Below are 7,530 nucleotides of genomic sequence, written 5' to 3' on the forward strand. Positions count from 1 at the left end.
AGTTGACATGGAGATGGGATAAAAATATTTCTGACCATTTTTATTGTGCATCTATTGTTTTTATCACAGATCTAGAAATGAAGAAATCTGTGTTTCCCTTTTTCATATGTATAAGAAACCCACTAGACTTCTGATAGATATCTTATACAATAAATGAATCAGATGTCTTAGCTATTGTTATTGTAAATTCCATAACTGGTAAGAGTTTGCAAACTCTAACGTCCCTGCTTAGGAAAATATATTGCTTAAAATAATCACTGACTAATGAAAAGTTTGACAAAGTTAAAAGAAGACTTGTTTCACATCTTGTTTGTAACCTCAGTAGCACTAGATTAATAAATTACTGTAGCCAAGCCTGCTTCAACACTTTAAAGAGCTTTTCCAATGGATCTTTTTTATTAAGTTGCATTAACATGTGTAAATTAAGACTCTTCATATGCTGTACAACAAAGAAAACAAAAGAAAGGCAAGAATTTAAAGACAGTCTAAATGCTAATTAAATACACATCTTCATCTGGAATTAAGTAAATAGTACTACATTTATCAAGGTCCCTTAACATTTTTCTCTGTGGGAAGGGATCTTGCTTCTCAGTCTGATACTTCCAGATCTTCAGTAAGGCAACAGTCACATAAAATAGTTCACTAGAATGATTAGAATGCAATTTTAATTGTGAGGCATTATTTTTTATTCTATACATTATAGAACAGTGCTATTATATTTCAATGACACAGTATCACAAACAAAATAAAGGAAAATTAATAATATAGGGTGTCTAAGCCATTCTATTTTGCTGAAGGAAACTGGCTGTATCAGAGAATTTAGAAAGTCTGCCCTCATTTACAATATAGGTGGAAGAGTTCCTGTTTTTCTTAAAAAAAAAAAAGTAAGAAAAATCAATACAAGATTTTTCAATAAAAGTTCTTTTTGGTTGTCATACTAAAGAGAGAGCCATCTGATAATGAAGATTGACTCAGAGAAAAAAAAAGATATAGTCATAGATACTTCTCAAAGAGCAGATTCTGATATATTGTGATTTTTTTTTTCCTACAGGATGTCATCTCCTTCCTATTGTCTTACCGGTTTCATTAAAATAGCCATAGAAATAGACACAGTTCTCTTTTCTTCCTAATTTGTGTAGACTTTCTGTGCAAAACTAGTTAGTGACACCACTAATGTCCCTTTTCCTATCATATTTTCACATTGATAATATGTATAAAACAATCAAAAGGCTGGAGTGTGTGACATTCAATACATTAATTATATAAAAAAATCTAAGAACTATAGAATGCATAGGTCAATGGGGACATAGAACTCTGGTGGTGGTAGAAGAGTGGAATTATATCCCTGTTATCTTATAATTTTGTAAACCAATGTTAAATCACTAATAAAAAATAATGATAGATCATCAACATGGTACTGACTTTAATACATCATTTCAAAGTTTATTCTAATTTCCTGTTTAGTAGTTGAAGTGTTAAGAGAAAATGGTCTGTGCTTTGAGTGAAACTATATAAGCAATAAAATAAAATCAGAATTGCTACTGAACCAACTTAAGAATTCTTAAAGAATTCATTAAGAATCTTTGTTCTGCCTTTAAAAGTCAGGTTGGCCATTGTTTCTTTCCCTGCTACTATCACTTATCTACACATGATGAACAAGTTGTTTGTTTTCTTTCTCCCTCACTGTCTCTATGCTTACTTCTGTTTACAATCTGCATATAATGTTGGCATGTGTTATTAATGTGTTTTCCACTTATACTGACATTTCAGATTTTTGATGTGAAGAGCCAAGTAGTATTAATCTACACAACCACACTATCTAGTCCAATGCTTGCAATGAATTGATTTTTAGTAAACATTTTAGGATTATACATTTGTACGTACTCATTTTAGACAATCAAGTATCAATATGTGATTTTACATGGCAAAAAAATATTTACTAATAATTTTCAGGAAGACATTATGAAAAATTAAGTATACCACTAAAGCCTTTTGTTAGAGTGTAACACTTGGTAAGATTGAGGTGCAAGACATTAATTCATTTGTGAAAAATAAGCATTTTAATACTATGACTTTATTTTCAACAGTTTTCTAGGAGGTAATATAATGGCTGAGCATCTGCAATAAGCCTCCCTGAAACCAGTAATATGAGATAACTGATGCTTATGAAGCTATCCTGAGGGTTGCTAGGAGTAATGAAAAATCATATACCTTCTGGTTTTCTTTAGAATACCTGTCATCTTGTGCCACAAAAACCATGCTAATGAGGACCAGTTGAATAAGGGGGCACATACTGTGGTGCTTCCTATAATTAACAAAACAAAGTCTCAGACCTCCTGTTTGTTCCACCTCTATTCCCCCACTTTAATTTTTTTTTTACCTCTGTAAAAACACTAGTACATTTCAGACAAGATAGGACTCCATCTCTATTCCTGTTCACATCCTTTATTTTCTACTAAAATCCATCCTCTAAATGGAGAAAAGAAAAACAAAAAAACTTCATCTTGTGCTAACATAGAATGAACATCATATGGAGTATTTGGAAGCTAATTCCTGCTTCTCTGGAGCATCTATGTGTATGAATATTCCTGGACTTGACCTGGGAAGGGTGTTCATATTAGTTATATTTATAGCTTTTAATTTTTATATTGAGAACATAATTTTATACTGGTCATAGCCCAAACAGCACATCTCATCTCAAAAAAAAAAAAAAAGAAAAAAAGAGTAAGGATTAATGAAAGTAACTTTTATATTTCAGAAGGTCATGGAGAAGAACACATCATTGGAATAGAACAGCAAGTTGCTTGAGGAAGGAACCATTCCATTATTTACTTATCTCTACCTTCCATAGTTCCTAATATGAACTTGAAGATATAGGATGTTCAAAATAAGTATTTGTTATTGATCATGTTAGCTAGTACAGACACCAAGTCACAATGTGATGTTCTTCCATTCAGGATTTTCATTTACTTATTAATCTTAATTTCTAGCTTCACTTCTGTGATGTATGCATGATCACTCTTCCTCCTATGTTCTCATGTGTCCTTAAATTGCTTGCCACACTGCTGATCACACACAGTCTGCATGAAATCACACAGCCTCTTAATATGCCAGCACCAGGGCTGAGGTGAAATCAGGGAAAAAGGAATAGTTTTGCCAGAGAGCTTTGGAAACTCTGATTTCTCTAAGGGTTCTAATTTTTTCGTTGATATTTCCTTCAGAATCCTTCTCTTCAGTATTTCCGGAATAGTTAAATCTGCAGGAAATATTGGACTGATAATTGGGAACTCAGGTTTTATATTTGCTCTGTATTATCATCACAAGTCAATAAGGACCTTGAATACTACTTTGTGATTTGAAGGATAAGCATATTTTATTTAGTTCTACATGAATATAACCATATAGCTATATGAAAACATGGCTCATAATTGTATGAATTTTGAGCACTCTGTATTTCAACAGACATACTTAAATAAAGACTCTGAAATAAGGGTAGTTCACCTAGGAGAACTATTTTGTCATGTGGGTAGCTTATGTTTAAGCCTCAGCCTCAAATGGTGCTGAGAGAAGCTTCAGTGCTATGATGTCTTTCTCTCTCTCTCTCTCTCTCTTTCTCTCTCTCTCTCTTTCTCTCTCTCTCTCTTTCACACACACACACACACACACACACACACACACACATACACACACACACACATACACACTGTTTCTTTCTCTCTGTCTGAAAACATGACCAAGGGTGGTGAAACTCTGGCAGACTTGAAAACAAAATAATTTTCAGTCCTTTATATCTAAAACATAACACTCTGCTGTGTAACATTTTCAGATATTTTACTGTAACTAAGATATGTGTCAAATTGGTAAGTATAATCTGACCCTGTGTCAGCAATTAAAATAAACAACTTCAGTCATAGTATCTCTTCTCTTTTTTGCTGTCTTATAGACACCTAAATGAAGTATAGCTTTGCTTGATTCTTTTGTTGAAAATACAAAACAAAATTATTCTTTCTGCAAATGACTTCATAAAGAATGCATGTTCATAACTCCCGTTGATTGTCTATGAATTGACACTTGAGTAAGACGTTTGTGGGAACTTATTGTTCCTATACCTAGATACAAAGTTGGCTTCATATTTCAGACCAGTAGGACACCCTTTGGGATTCAGAACAATCTAGAACCCCATTAAATATTAATACTATTCAGAGAACAGCCACTAGGCTGTCATTAACTTTATGTCTTCTTTTCCTTGCACTTGAAACCTCAGCATTTCTGTCCCAGTGTGTACTAGGAAAAAAAATAATAAATCGGGAAGTGACAACGTTTAGGGAAATATTTTCTGAATAAATAAAATAAATGAAAACATAACCAAGCTTTCTCCTAGATTCTGTGAGCACTATGATGGATATATGCACATCAGGTGTGACTTTGAAATGCTATCCCTGAAACCTTATTACTTTGTAAGTTGTTAAATCACTAATACTTTTAATAATATTTTCTGATTTGATTCAGAAGTTCATATTGCTTCATGAAAAAATAGAATATTCTTTCAGAAGTGACTTCCAGCTGATTCCTGCATTTGGCCGTGACTTTTGGTCTAAATCTAGTGTAAATCACACCATATTGGAAATGTTTTCTTTCTTTTCTCTATCTATTCACACCTGCTTGTAAAATATTTCCCCTTTGCATTTGCATTCATCTTCACTCCAGCAGGGTGCCCAAGCTTTAGTGGTACTGCTGGATTTCTCCCATTTTCCCAAAGGCTTCTGGGAAGAATTTATCAAACTCCTTATACTTATAGTCATTGAGGAGCCTTATCTGAAGGAAACTGCTCTCTGGCAGCAGTTGCTATGGAATGCCCTGTGAAAGCTATTCTTTGAAAGGATAGAAGAAGTAAGAAAACTGCAGGAGGAAACTTTCAATATCTTTTTTTTTCTATCCTTTTTTTCTCCAGTGTTATCGCTACGGCTTGGTGCCTACACTATGAATCCACTGCTCCTGTGGCCATTTTCTCCCCATTTATTTTTATTTATATTTATTTTTTTGATAGGACAGAGAGAAATTGAGAGGGAGGAGGAAGATAGAGAGGGAAAGAGAAAGATAGACACTTGCAGACCTGTTTTACCGCTTGTAAAGCAACCCCCTTGTAAGTGAGGAGGCATCCTGGGGCTATAACCAGGATACTTATAAGCAGGTCCTTGTACTTCTGGGCCTGGTGTGCACACCACCCAGCTCCCAACTTTCAATATTTTAAAGACACAGTCTAACCTGATGTGTCCCTCCGTGCCCACCGTAGTTTATCTCACCTGTCACTGCTGTTCCAAATTCCCAGACCATATTGCTGGTCCTGGGTCATTTTTGTTATCTCTTGATTCCAGAGAAGCTCCTAATTTTCCACACATATGAACATTTGGGGAGTTGTTTCACATATGTGTGTGCCTGAAGTGTAAATATTAGAGAGGTGTTTTCATGTTACAATAAATTCAGAAACATTAACAAAAGAAAATTCTGGATATTGACTATTTGTCCATAACACCCAGATAACTCTTCGAAATCACCTTTCTCTCTACTTTGATGCTTCTGTTGTGGGGCTTGTACTGTAATTAAAGGTGTTGAGTCTTCCATCTCCAGACTCCTGTTTTCTTCAGAGTAAATATTTAGTGCATAGAATGATGACAAATTATAGTAGGTGCCCAGGTACATTGCTCTTTCACAAACACAGTATTAAATAGTGATCAAAGTTTGTAGTTTTCCTCTCATTTTATAATTCCAATCCAAAAACTTTAAAAATTGGGGGGAACCTATTGACTGGAATGGCAAGGACAACGTTAAGCATTTTTATTTATTTTTATTTATAAAATGCAAATATTGACAGACAAGAATATAGGGTAAGAGGGGTACATTTCCACACAATTCCCACCACCAGAACTGCATATCTAAACCCCCTCCCCCTGCTCTTGATAGCTTTCCTATTCTTTATTCCTGTGGGAGTATGGACCCAGAATCATTATGGGATGCAGAAGGTGGAAGGTCTAGGTTCTGTAATTGCTTCCCTGCTGAACATGGGCATTGACAGATGATCCATAATCCCAGCCTGTCTCTCTCTTTCCTAGTGGGTCAGGGGTCTGGGAAGCAGGGATCTAGGACACATTGGTGGAGTCATCTGCCCAGGGAAGTCATGTTGGAATCATGGTAGCATCTGGAACCTGGTGGCTAAAAAGAGTTAAGATTAGAAGTTATAAGTTAAGGCAGAACAAATTGTTGACTAATCATAAACCTAAGAGCTGGAATATTGCAGATGAAGATTTGGGGTGTCTGTTTTGGAATAAGCTAGTAGGTATATTTTAGGTATATTCCAAGGAGCCCATGACTTTACTAGTTTTTGCCTAATAGGCATTTTTAATCTCAGAAGTTTAGAATTAAGTACACTGTGGCTGAAATTCTTAAAAAAAGGAAAACTTGACTTTGGATAAAGCAAAATTCTAAATGGAAAATAATGCATTTCCCTGTGTTTAAATTAAAAAAAAATCTTTCTATTATATAATTTATCCACTATACTTTTATTGTCTGACTCTGAATAAACGGATTTTCTTTTAAATGGGTATCCTAAGCCAATTTAATAGCATATAAAAATCTCTGTGGTGTTGGGTTTGGGATTGTACTCTTAGAGAAACTGGAGGGGATGGGAAAAGAATCTACCAATTACTTCCACCTGAAGGAAAGATAAAATATATATTGAAAGATGAATTGTATTCTCTATTTTATTTCATTATCACACTTTTCCAATTACATATTGGGAGAAAGGATGATGTTTCACAGAATTTTATAGGTTACTAAGCTAGAGGGCACTTCAGAAATCATCCAACTCAATCCCCTTATTTTATAAATGAGGAAACTCAGGTTAGCAGAGGTTAACTGACATGTGCAAGGGAGTAGTAAATGGCAAAGCGGAACTTGAATTCAATTTTCCTAACTACCAGTGCAGACCTCCTCATAGCCTCTATGCAATGTGGAACAGAAGATAGTTTAGTGTCACTACTCTGTCCCTTCTCAGTGCTTTCTTTTGTTTCCCTAAATGTCTTATTACCATTCAAGGGCTCATAGCACCCCTGAACCTCTCTTTTTATCTTTTAAAATTCATTATCAAAGAAAATATTCACAGTATATCTTTATACAGTTACTTAGTATTAGACAAGTCTTAATGAAGACTTAAAGTTTTAGAAATAAAGAACAAACAGGGATTCTCCATAATATTAGAGTTCTGCTAACCTTGGTTAACATGGTGTCTTTTAAAACTAAAGCAATAGTTACACAAAGTTAAAAACTAGAGAAGCGTAAGATGACAAATTATAATATGAAAGTTTCTCTTACCAATGGTTACTCTCTACAGTAGATATTACTATAAATAGATTTTATTTGTATTCTTATCAAAACATAAAACATTTATACATAAACAGTCTGGCTGGCTGGCTGACTGGATACATGGATGGGTGGTTAATGGACAGATGAATAAGTAGGTAGGTGGTAAACTCA

Source organism: Erinaceus europaeus, chromosome 9 (assembly GCF_950295315.1).
Source record: "Erinaceus europaeus chromosome 9, mEriEur2.1, whole genome shotgun sequence".
Taxonomy (NCBI): Eukaryota; Metazoa; Chordata; class Mammalia; order Eulipotyphla; family Erinaceidae; genus Erinaceus; species Erinaceus europaeus.